Consider the following 11,769-nt stretch of genomic DNA (forward strand, 5'->3'; position numbering starts at 1 on the left):
AAAAAGGAACGAAATTGGGTCATTTGTAGAGACGTGGATGGATCTAGAGACTGTCATACAGAGCCAAGTAAGTCAGAAAGAGAAAAACTAATATCGTATATTAACACATATATGTAAAACCTGGAAAATTGGTACAGATGAACTGGTTTGCAGGGCAGAAATAGAGACACAGTTGTAGAGAACAAATGTATGGACACCGAGGGGGTCAAGTGGCAGCAGGGGTGGTGGTGGTGTGATGAATTGGGAAATTGGGATTGACATGTATATACTAATATGTATAAAATGGATAACTAATTAGAACCTGCTGTATAAAAAAATAAATACAATTCTAAAATTCAAAAAAAAAATAGTAAATGGTATGAGGGAAAAAGTTTACTCAACACGATTGAAATCAGATTATGAAAGCCACTCTGGAAGGACACTGGCTTATAAATTTTAAATGTGAATGTGTTATGAGCAGTGTGTTTACTTCTAGTACTTCTAGTAATCTAGTCTGTAAAAAAATAAACACAGATTTTGGTCTTCTAAGTGACAGAAATCTAACTCCAGCTTAGGCGCAAAGCAGGATTCACTGATTAACCAAACTGAGAAATGAAATGTGAAGAAAGGCAGGATGGTTGCCTTGGAAGTATGAGAAACTAAGGACTAGAAGATTTTCAGTTCTCTCTTTCTCTCCCTTCTTCCACCGCCCCCTCAATTCTCTCCTCATTATCTCTTTTTTTTTTTTTAAGGATAGATTTTTAAAATATTTATTTATTTATTTTTGGCTGCGTTGGGCCTTCATTGCTGCACGTGGGCTTTCTCTAGTTGCGCCCAGCGGGGGCTACCCTTCATTGTGGTGCGTGGGCTTCTCAATGCGGTGGCTTCTCTTGCTGCGGAGCACGGGCTCTAGGCACGTGGGCTTCAGTGGCAGCAGCACGCGGGCTCAGTAGTTGTGTCTCGCGGGCTCTAGAGCGCAGGCTCAGTAGTTGTGGCACACAGGCTTAGTTGTTCCGTGGCATGTGGGATCTTCCCAGACCAGGGCTCGAACTCATGTACCCTGCCTTGGCAGGTAGATTCTTAACCACCTGCACCACCAGGGAAGCCCATCTGCTCATTACCTCTTAAACACAGAGGAAAACACAGCCACTGGTAGAACCCAATCTTTTCATTTTACAGCATCCACTACCAGAAAAAAAAATCGATAATTTAGAAAAAGCCTCCGTAACTGGTCCAAACAATTGTGGCAAGGAAATCTGGGTCTTGTAAGAAAGTTACTAATTTCAAGGTTTCCCCTTATATGGGGATAGGGATAGAGAAGAGAGCCCTGTAGAAGGAGAAAAGAGGAGTTTGAGCAGAATATATATATATATGTATTACACATGTAATATATGTATTATGTGTATTAATCTATGATGTAATATATCATACACAAAAATCAATACAGGAGGATAGGATTGTAGAGCTAATCATGAAAGACAAGAAAAAGCCTTCTATTAATAATATATTTCCATAAATTTTTGACAGGAAAAGATTCCTTAAGTGGGACATGAAAATAACTAACTACAAATACAAAGCTTGATAGATTGGACTACATTAAAATAGGATCTTCTGTTCAGAAAACTCATGTTAAGAAAGTAGAAAGGCAAGGTGAAAGGAGGAGACAATGTTTGCAATACATGTAAGTGATAAAGCACTTATAACTGCAATTTATAAAACATTTCTACAAATTAAAAGTAAACTACACAGAAATATCATAAAACAACATGCAAGAAGCTTTATGTATCATTTTTTAGAAGGCAAGTCCAAATGTTCAATAAACACAACACTTGCTTTACTCCATTAGTTATCACTGAAATTGCAATAGAGGGCATTGTGCTCCTGCCTATATCTCTTCTAATTTAACACTAATTTCATCCATGTCTTTCAGCCTTGCTCAGACAGCATCTTGCCTTAAGAGTGTGTCATGTATTTCTATCTGCTCCAGGGCTTCTCCAATATCAAGAATGCTAATAAAAGCCTGCTGAGCAAGTACAGAAGTACAAAGAGGCTGGGGTAACCCTCTACCAAAGGAGGACTAGAGTCAATAAATAATTGTCCTCCTAGTTGATCCTTGAGCAGACAATACTGAGTGGCATTCTGTACACTCTTCAGAAGGTCCTGGACAAGCCCTAGCTTCCCACAAAGGTGATTTTGTAACACACACTTACACTGGGTTTTCATTTTTCAATCACTCCCAAAGATCCTTCATTCTTACTTCCTTGAATTGCATCCTGCATATAAGTTATTTTTTTAGGTTCTGCTTTCAAAAAGAAACTCAACCTAAGGCAGGCATACAAAGTAAGACCACAGTAATATTCCTTTACACATACACCAGAACAAGTTAAACTAAAACCTACAGTTGGTGAGGGTATGAAACAACACTCTTGTACAATGCTGATGGGAGTGCGACCAGTATTCGTATTTTGGAACATTCACTAAGATAGACCACATACTGGGCCAAAACCACATCTTAACAAGTTTAAAAAAAATAAGAATCATAAAATGCAACTCTAAGATTTAAAAAAAATGTCTGAGAGAAATGTTAATAAGACCCAGTGAAGGTAAATAAGTGGTAAAGCATTTCTGTCCAGCAGAAACATAAATGCACACAAGTATCCAGAGAAAAAGTCAATATGTGCTAAAAACCTGAAATATTCTTTGACCCATTAATTCTAATTCTAGAAATACTATGTGTATAAATGTGTGCATAGGGATTCTCAAGTTTGTAATAGCAAACCAGTGGACCAAATTAACTACCCAAATATAGTAAAATTACAGTTTTCAAGAAATTAAAAAAAAGATTTAATGATGTTTGCAAAGACAGAGTAATATAAAGTAAAAGATTATGATGTACTTAAATATTCCTAAAGATGTCAAATTTTAAAATATAAATGGATATATGAAAAATAAGCACTTAAGTAGCAATGTTTGCCAAAATGTTAACAAAGGATATCTATCTCTGGATTGTAGAAGTATAGAGATAGTCTTTTCTTTCTTTTTTCTTTTTTTAATTCTGACTTTTCTACAATGATATGCATTATCAAAATTGACAGTGAAAAGAGTAATACTGAGAATCTCTTGTTCCTGAGGTTCATACATGCCCTTCCTTCACTGTGGTGTCCCTATAGATTTAAGAAACGCAAGGTTGGTACAAATTGATGCTTAATATTTTAACAGCACTTATCTTAATGCGCATGTTGGCACTTCTCTGAAGCTGGAAGTTTTCTGCAATTTGCTATGTGCTTATCCTAGAGACTGTTTTCCCCTTGCTTCCACACACGTGTCCTCAGATGACTTAATTAGCTTTTTGACTTTGATATTCAGCAACCAGGATACCGCATGATTGAATTTATCAGTTCTCATTGTCCCACTATTGAGATAAAGGTGTTTGTTTAAGAATGGGACATCTTAACTTTGCAAATGAAAAACTGTCACTTTGACAGCAGTGTTTGACCAAAAGTTATTGACACAGTTATTTGTGAGTGTTAACTATTCTGTAAACACATCCAGGATTTAAAACAATACATTAATATGGGACTGAAATTCTCTGATTCTATTTTTAAAACTGGGCCTTTAAGACAAAAAGCAAAATTATGTAATGGGTCCAATTGTACTCACAATAAATTCTGTAGCCCATCTTGATGATGCAGCAAGAAACCAGGACAGTATTAATTAATAGTCAAACAGAAATGATCTAATATTTATAACTGAACTTTGGCAAATTTGGAAAAGTATCTGTTATTTTAACACTTTAATATATATGAAAAAAAGCAAGAACAAGTACAAAGTGTTTATAGAAGGCAAGAACTCTGAGTTACAAAAACAAACAGACGAAATGAACACTGACAACCCTGCACTGTTAAAAATCAACTAATAGCAGTAATGTTTTAATTCCTGGTGTTTCTAATATTGTTGCATTAAGCAAAGTAAAGCAGCTGAATGGAGAAAATGCTTTGGTTTTCAGTGACCCTTCCTCAGAGACATTATTTGTGATGGAACAACCGTGGTTTGTTTCGAAGTATAGCCTACACACTTAGTGGAAAAGAGCTAAGAGAACTGGATCTTAGTCATGATGTAGGACTGCCCTGGTGCACATACTGTCTGCTTGGATGATGGCTTGTGGTGCATCCTGACTCTTTCCTGAGATAAGTGACTGAATTTGGGAAAAAAGCATTTTTCAAGCCACTTATCAAAGAGAAATCACCCAGTTTGCACCTATCCTCAGCCACCTCTATCGTGGACAGTGCCAGCACCATGAGATTATGCTGCCTGCTATAGGTTCAACAGTAGAGGGCGCTAGAGGAAGAACAGTTAGTTTCTCAATGTCCCACATTTATTCACACCACTCTAATAAGTAAGTTTATTTTTAGGAGACTGGTTCTAAGTGCTTACTTCTGAAGGCCTGTATTACTGAGTTAGAGATAAACTGAAAAAGCTATATCCATTATTCCCCTACTCGAGATTACTCAGTGGGCAGCCCAAATAGCCTCTAGTAATTATCACTTAATGATCAAAGTAACTCTAAATGATGGGAATAAGCATTAAATGCCTGCAAAGATGATAGTAGGTAAAGCAACCGAAATGCATGAGAGTTTAGTAACAAAGTCAGGATTTGAACACAGGCTTGTTAGACTTTAGGCCCCTATTTTCATTATTATTCTTCTGAAGCCCCTTTTTCTATTCTCATACACAATTTCTCATATACCTAGGATGATGAATAAAGAGTTAGTCATACTTGTTACAAATAACTAAACCTTGTATCCTGAAATAAACACTTGTTGCAATATACTAATAATTTTTATTTATAATATTGGTATATGGTTCTACATTCAGGTGATTTCTAAGACAGAGGTAAAATTAAATAATTACTTATTTGTATTTCATATTTTACAGATTTTTTTAAAGACAATATTGAGCGTATCAAACTCTCTGATAATCTGGAGTCAACTGCTCCTCAGGTTGGTTTACTCCAATAGGAGCTGACTTGAACCCCGTGATTTCTAGGGTACCTATATATGCTTTCCATAGGGTTATCTTCTGGCTAGTAAGCTATTCATTGCTATTCTCAGTGAGTATCCTGTATGTCTCCCCCTCTTCTTTGCGCCTCCTAATGCCTACAGTCTGAGATCTTATATAATCTTGACTGTTAGACTTGTGTATAAACTGAGATAAAACAATGTATGTGTAAAGATCTGAGAGGCTCTTCTATTAGTAAAATAGAAGAGAGTTGTATTTTTCATGAGAGTTAGCAGTATTGACTTGAACACTTCTATTTTGACTTCTTCCAGATATTTGTTAGTGATGTGGAGAAGTTATAGAGAATTGAAAGAAATGAAAGTAAATCGCAAAGGAAAGATGTGGAAAGAAACTGTTGGAAACATTCAAGTATGCATGCAATTTTAGAAATCCCCAGAAGCTACTTCCCATTAATAAGGAAAGTACACTACACAAAATTTAAGACTTGACTATACCACCATGATTCTAAGGAAGTAATAACAAAGTATTTCTTTCGAACATCAGTCTAATACAGTGGTCAGAGTCTGGTTCTGCAGAAGGAAAGGGGAGGCTCTCTACTCTAGAAAAATATCTCTCCGTCAGCTTCTGCCACTTGACATTCCTTTCCTGTATTTTCTTAAAATGGAGAAAACATTAAGCTCATTTTTCAGAATGTGGAATATTATTTGAGGGCATATATACGCAAGTGTAGAAACCATCTGAATTTACTGGCCTCCTACAAAGACATGACCTACGTACTGTCTACCTTTATGTGATGAGAAGGCCCAAGAAGGCCTTAATACAGAAAACCGTGTTCTCTTTCCTCTCCGCTCCCGAAGAAAATGGAGAGATAAGCTGACCCAAGTCCACCAAGCTAAGAAAGATATCTTTGGCTATGTTTTTCTCCATTTGAACACTTAAGTATACCGGCAATTCCTTCAGGTTCCAAGATGGTGCAGGCAACCAGAGGACTATACTTTTTCAAAATTGAGATTAAACCTTAAGGGAAATAGTGGCCCATGCAGGCCTCCAACCTAAAAGCATGTGCCTCGAGCTGCTCACTAGAATTTGGTACCTGCCTAGTTGACAATAAAATACATGTTGATTCTCACTCACTCTTGTTCCTTTTATAAAGTTCCCTTGACGATTTCATTGGAAGAGAGGCCAATTGGCAGGACAGAACTTGAGAACCCATTAAATCTTTAAGCAGTATCTTTAGGCATATAATAACATATTCAAACCCCGACCTTGCTTCAAAAACCTCTAACTGTACATATGAATTGCTTTACTGAGTATCCACCACTGTGCTAGTAAAAGTAATGATGAGTATGGATAGATTTAGAGCAATAAATGATAAAAAAAAGAAATTGTTATATTTGTCAATATCATTTAGAGAAATTATAACGTTTTATTAATCTCTGCCTTAAGGAAACATGAAAGGAACCCATACACTGAACTCTGACTGAGACACACTCTACTTTTCAATGAAACTTGCTCAGTCCCTCTGCTTGTTCTATTTTCCTCAATTTATTATAAAAAATAACATTTTCATCAACCTATTTCACAGCAAAGTTGGAACACCTTGTGGCATAATAGGTTTTCTGTTAAACAACAGCATTCATTAAAACACAAGTTCCCAGGAGGCAGAAACTTTGTATTCTACTCGGGCCGTATTACACTTAATGCATTTTTCTTTCACAAGAATTATGATGATGATAACGCACAGTGTCCAACAGCAAAACAACATATGTCATAGTAAGTTTGTTTGGAAACTCACAGTTGTGAGATTGTAACAGTTGCCGGTTGGCTACTGTGTATACCTCCAATGGGAGATAAAAGTGAATTGTGTATGTCTTCCCCACAGTGATGGGCTTACTATAGGAAAGAGTAAGTAATGTTTTAAATTCTAGCCACAACTTGACAAAAGAGAGCATAAAAATAGGTGTTTACATGTTGTTAAAACACAGGCAATCCAAAATGGGACTTCTCTCCAAGAGGAAGATGCTACTGTATAGAACCACGGGTGACCTTTAAAAGTCAAAACCTGTTACTTTAACTACAACTGTAGGAGGAGGGGAGAAGGTACCAAAGCACAGACATCCCAGCCAGGTGTTCTTTGTGGAAGCAGCTGCTGCACAGTGATTCACAGTTTGCAAAGGCAGATTTCTCAGCGACAAAGAGAGAAGCCTGAGTTCACCCATGGCCAAGAAAGTTTCCTATTCATCCAAACAATTCTGTGAATGGGGGAACAGAGACAGTGTCTTCTCTGATCCAAAAGGCTACGAGGAAAAACCAAACTTATCTGAGATGGCAAAAGAGACGTGAAGAGGGAATGAGCTACTCCTGGGGCTGCTGCAAACTGGCGTTAAGATCTAGCATGAGTTATTTCAATTCTCTCCCTCTCAGTTCCCTGATACATAAAATGAGAACATTCGATAAATCATTCCAGCTTTTAGATTTTACGATTCTAAGCAATACAACGTGAAGAAATACCTGAAGATCTTTAATATTTAATAAATTATATCCTCCCGTGCAATGTCCACGTAATAAGAAAGGTGACATGTATTTAGTGTCCTTAGATAGATAACGGCAAGAAAGGAGACAACTGCTCCAAGTCCAAGGATTATACTTTTGAAGAACATGAATACATTTTTTCACTGGGAGAACTAAAATTACTAAGAGAGAAAACGTAAGTACAGAGACGAAGCAAAAATAAACCATAGTGCCACGTCTCCACAGAAACTCTGGAGAGTAAACATATATGCCACAAGCATGATGCTGAGGGAAAGCAAATGTGTTATAAGCATACATTTTGCTAGAGTTTAAAAGAATTTAAAAAATTCTAGCCACTACGTGTTAGATAGTAGTACTCTCTAAAAATTATCGTTGCATCAGCATTATTATTTAATGGCATTGTCCATTGTTTCATTGAGATTACTGACTCCTAAGCATCATACAGTCCTAGAAATGGAAGAACATTAAACGACATGTAGTCCACTCCACCTGATACTTAGCATCCCTACCAATAGGCCATTTTATGCCCCCTCTTTTTTTAACTGTATGAGTCATGCATGATACTCATCTATGGTCCAAGTATGAGGTAGTGATTTACCTAAAACAGGAAGCAAGAGATGGGATGCTACCCAGAAAATCCCAGTCTCACATTTTGTAATGAAACTTTTATAAGCATGTGATATGGAAATTCCCTAAAAAACAAAAAAGGGCATTTAAACCATGTCCCTCTCCCTCAAAATGAAACTCTCAGAAGATCACTTCACATTCATGAGACGTCCCTGTCCTAGATGGAGACGCCTCTAAGGAGACCTACTACATCCTCTGCAGGTCAGCCAGACACCCGTGTGAGGCAGCTCTCCCATTGCATGCTAGAGACAATTGCTTTTAAATTATTTTAAAATAAGAAGACAAAACAGTTTAACCCCAAAATAGATTAAAGTTACTAGAACAGATGAAAGACCAACGCTAACCAATTTAACTTCTTAACAGACAAGAAAAGGAAGATAAACTGCAATGAAAGACGTGTTTAGACACAAACACTAAGCAACTCATTTGTTCTGATGCTCAAGCCATGCTCTCTACCAGCTCAAGATGTGGACTGTTTTCCATGATACCCTAAATCAATTTTAAGGGAACACAGGAAAAATTTATAAAATGTACATAATAATTTGCCCTGTTTTTCCTTTACAGAGTAATTTCTCATACCCATTTAGGGTTTATAGTAATAAGTTCTAGATATTTTCCTTCTTTGTGTTTTACCATTTTGAATCTTCTTATATTCTTTCTTTTACTTGATGAATAATCACTGAAGAGTGACCATGTGCTCATAGTACTAGATACTAGATAAATAAACTTAAATAAGACATTGTCCCAGTTAGTTTTATAGTGGCAGAGACAAACATGTAAATAAAACTTTTACTAAATTGTTAAGTGTGCAATGATACAAGTATAATACTGTAAAATTAAGCAATGCAAAGGAATGACTAGGCATTAATGTCTATGAGAGAAGTGCAGGTCAGAAAACCATTGGGGGTAGTTACACTGGAGATGCATATGAAGATGAATTAGGTGTGGTGGTAAAGCACTCTAGCCAGGCAATACATTAGTTCTAATACTTATTACACTTACTACTTAGACTTACTAACTTTGATACTAAAGTTCTCTCTTTGTAATACTTAACAACTGAAACAAGTAAATTTTGTTTGTTTTCCTCTGATCCCTGAATTGTTTGTTTTTCCCTCTCCTTTTGAAACTCCAATTACATATACATTAACTAGCTTGATACTGCGCCAAAACTGAGACTACTGTCTTTTTGTTTGTTTTTTTTTTCTTTTATTATTCCGTTTGAATAACATATCATTTTGCCTTCAAATTCTTGGAATCTTTAACTTGTGTCCAAGTTGCTGTTAATTTCATCAGATGGATTTTGTAGTTCAGTAATTTCCACTGGATACTTTCCATTTTTTAAGGCGATGAATAAATTTAACTATACTGAAACAGGCTAGGGACTGCAAAACTGAATTACAAACTTCTGAAAAGTCAAGTACTGATTTTTGTTCTTTTCTCTGAAAAGAAATGATTTCTACTGTAATTTCTAATGACAACTATGGTTTCATCCGATACTTTTCTTCTTTTTAAGAACTATACTTACTTCCTAAATAATGAAAAAATCAGAAATGTATGTTTCCAAATACTAGATTTTGCATTCCTAAAGTGGACACTAGAGGCACTGCTGATTTTAGAACAACAATAAAACACTCCTAAGACCAGTGAGATACAAACCTGATAAAAAGTATCCACAATCCCTTAAACTACCTCTTTTTCATTGCTTCTCCTCAACTCCAAAAAATAGAGCAAGAAGGGTAGGAGAGGAAACACAGCATTTAATATTTTCATGAAGTATAACTTAAAAGAAAAAAGATTAACCCAGGAAATTATGGTTTTCTATGGTAGTCGATGTTTACAGATCAGGAAATAAAATACTCCATCATCACATAAACAACTTATTAACCAGCCTACATAGATAATGAAATTACTTACAGTGTGAAGCCGAGAGTATACTCCAGTCTCTGTTGTCTTGATTTGCATAAGCAGAGGCATAAGTTCTTTCTTACATCTCGAGAATGAATGATGGCTGTTTGAACCACAGGATTTTTCATCAGAGCTGAAGCCATTTATGGTGTAAAGATCCCTTTTCCATCATTAAGAATGAAAAGTCCATTCTTAAGAACATGTGGTCCAACAACTAAAACACTCTCAGGATTTGTTACTTGTCTGTGATTAATACCGACTCCACCTTCTGCAATCCAATACCCTCGGGGACCACCTGGAATGGCATTTGCTTTGCAGCATGTATCCAGGACACTTGTCCCAAGGTTAAGAACTAATCCGGAAAATGAAGTTTCTTTAAACAACTCTTGATCAGACGTGACCTCCAGTGCATTTGTGCTACTATAACAAAGGGCTTGTGTACATTTTTTAGCAGAACCCAGCCCCTCTTGTCCATGAACAAGCTCTGCTACTTTCGCAGCAAGTCGTTTCTGAGGACGCCAATTTCCTGGCTCTTTAACCCGAAGCTGCACTATGTGGTCAATCTGTGCAAGGGGCAGAAAAGTGAGGAGCTTTTACCTTCCTACGCAATCATCTTGCTTCCTGACCAAGAACTGATACAATTCAAAAGGAGGTGTCTTAACTGTTCAGCCAAAGAGCACTGCCAGCAGACTTCCCAGTTTGGATCCGGGTGTACTTGTAATTAGGGGAACAGTGATTCCAGACCCGTCTTCTCCAGTCAACTTGTTGATGAAGTCGTACCAGAACATGATATTGCCCAGCTGACCAGATGCACCCAGCTGGGCTCGAACAGGCAGCAGAGGTCTTAGGCCTACAGCACCTGGTGTAAAACCTCGTCCAAGCTCCTGGTCTCGCGGTTCTCGCTCCGCATCCGGACCCGGACGCTCTTGCGCAAGCGTCAACCTCCGCACCCCGCCCCCACACCCAGTTGCCGCCCCAGGGCTGAGCTGAGCCGCTCTGGGAAGCTGCTGCAGGTCCGCCCGTCAGCGAAGAGCTGCCGGTGAGGAGCAGACGGGCTTGGAGCCTTCGATGCGGGGCGCTCGTTGCTTCCCACGCGCTCGGCAGCCGGCGCCTGGCGCGCGCCTAGCTTCCGGCTGTTCGGGTGGCCCGCCTTCCATGGTGGAAGAGCGCAGGGAGCTCTAGCTTTGCCCTCCTCTAGGGGAGGAACTTCTAAAACAGACCCCGAGCCTCCTACACCGCCAGCCACCCCTGGGCACCAGAGTGGGCCTCACGCAGCCGCAAGGGAAAGACTCCTGAAGGGCCTGGGGCACCGAACTACCTGCCTGAGATAAAGGACTGCAACGTGGGCGCCGCCATCTTGGTGCAGGCCCGAAGAGAATGCTGGGATTTGGAGGAGGGTCCAGCTACAGCCTTCAGTACGCATTCCACTTGGTAAGTTTTGATAAACTATATTAGAACTATAGAAAATTGTACAGTTGTGTTGGTATGTATGTGTATACTATATAAAATCACCACAATCAAGATAGCAAACATTTATCACCCTCAAAAGCTTCTTTCTACTCATATATATATATTTTTTCTGACTTCTTTCAATTAGAATAACAATTTTGAGATGCATTCATATTTGTCAATAGTTTGTGGCACCCATTTTTTTATTTGGTATAAATATACCACAGTTCATTTATTCATCTGATGATAGACATCCTG

General features: G+C 38.0%; 1 pseudogene; it reads right to left on the reverse strand.

Annotated features, from left to right (window-relative positions):
* Positions 1-10,205: 10,205 nt before the first annotated feature.
* On the reverse strand, positions 10,206-11,485 carry LOC136132490 (tyrosine--tRNA ligase, mitochondrial pseudogene; annotated as a pseudogene).
* Between the last annotated feature and the right edge of the window lie 284 nt (positions 11,486-11,769).

Source organism: Phocoena phocoena, chromosome 13, assembly GCF_963924675.1.
Source record: "Phocoena phocoena chromosome 13, mPhoPho1.1, whole genome shotgun sequence".
In the NCBI taxonomy this organism is placed as follows: Eukaryota; Metazoa; Chordata; class Mammalia; order Artiodactyla; family Phocoenidae; genus Phocoena; species Phocoena phocoena.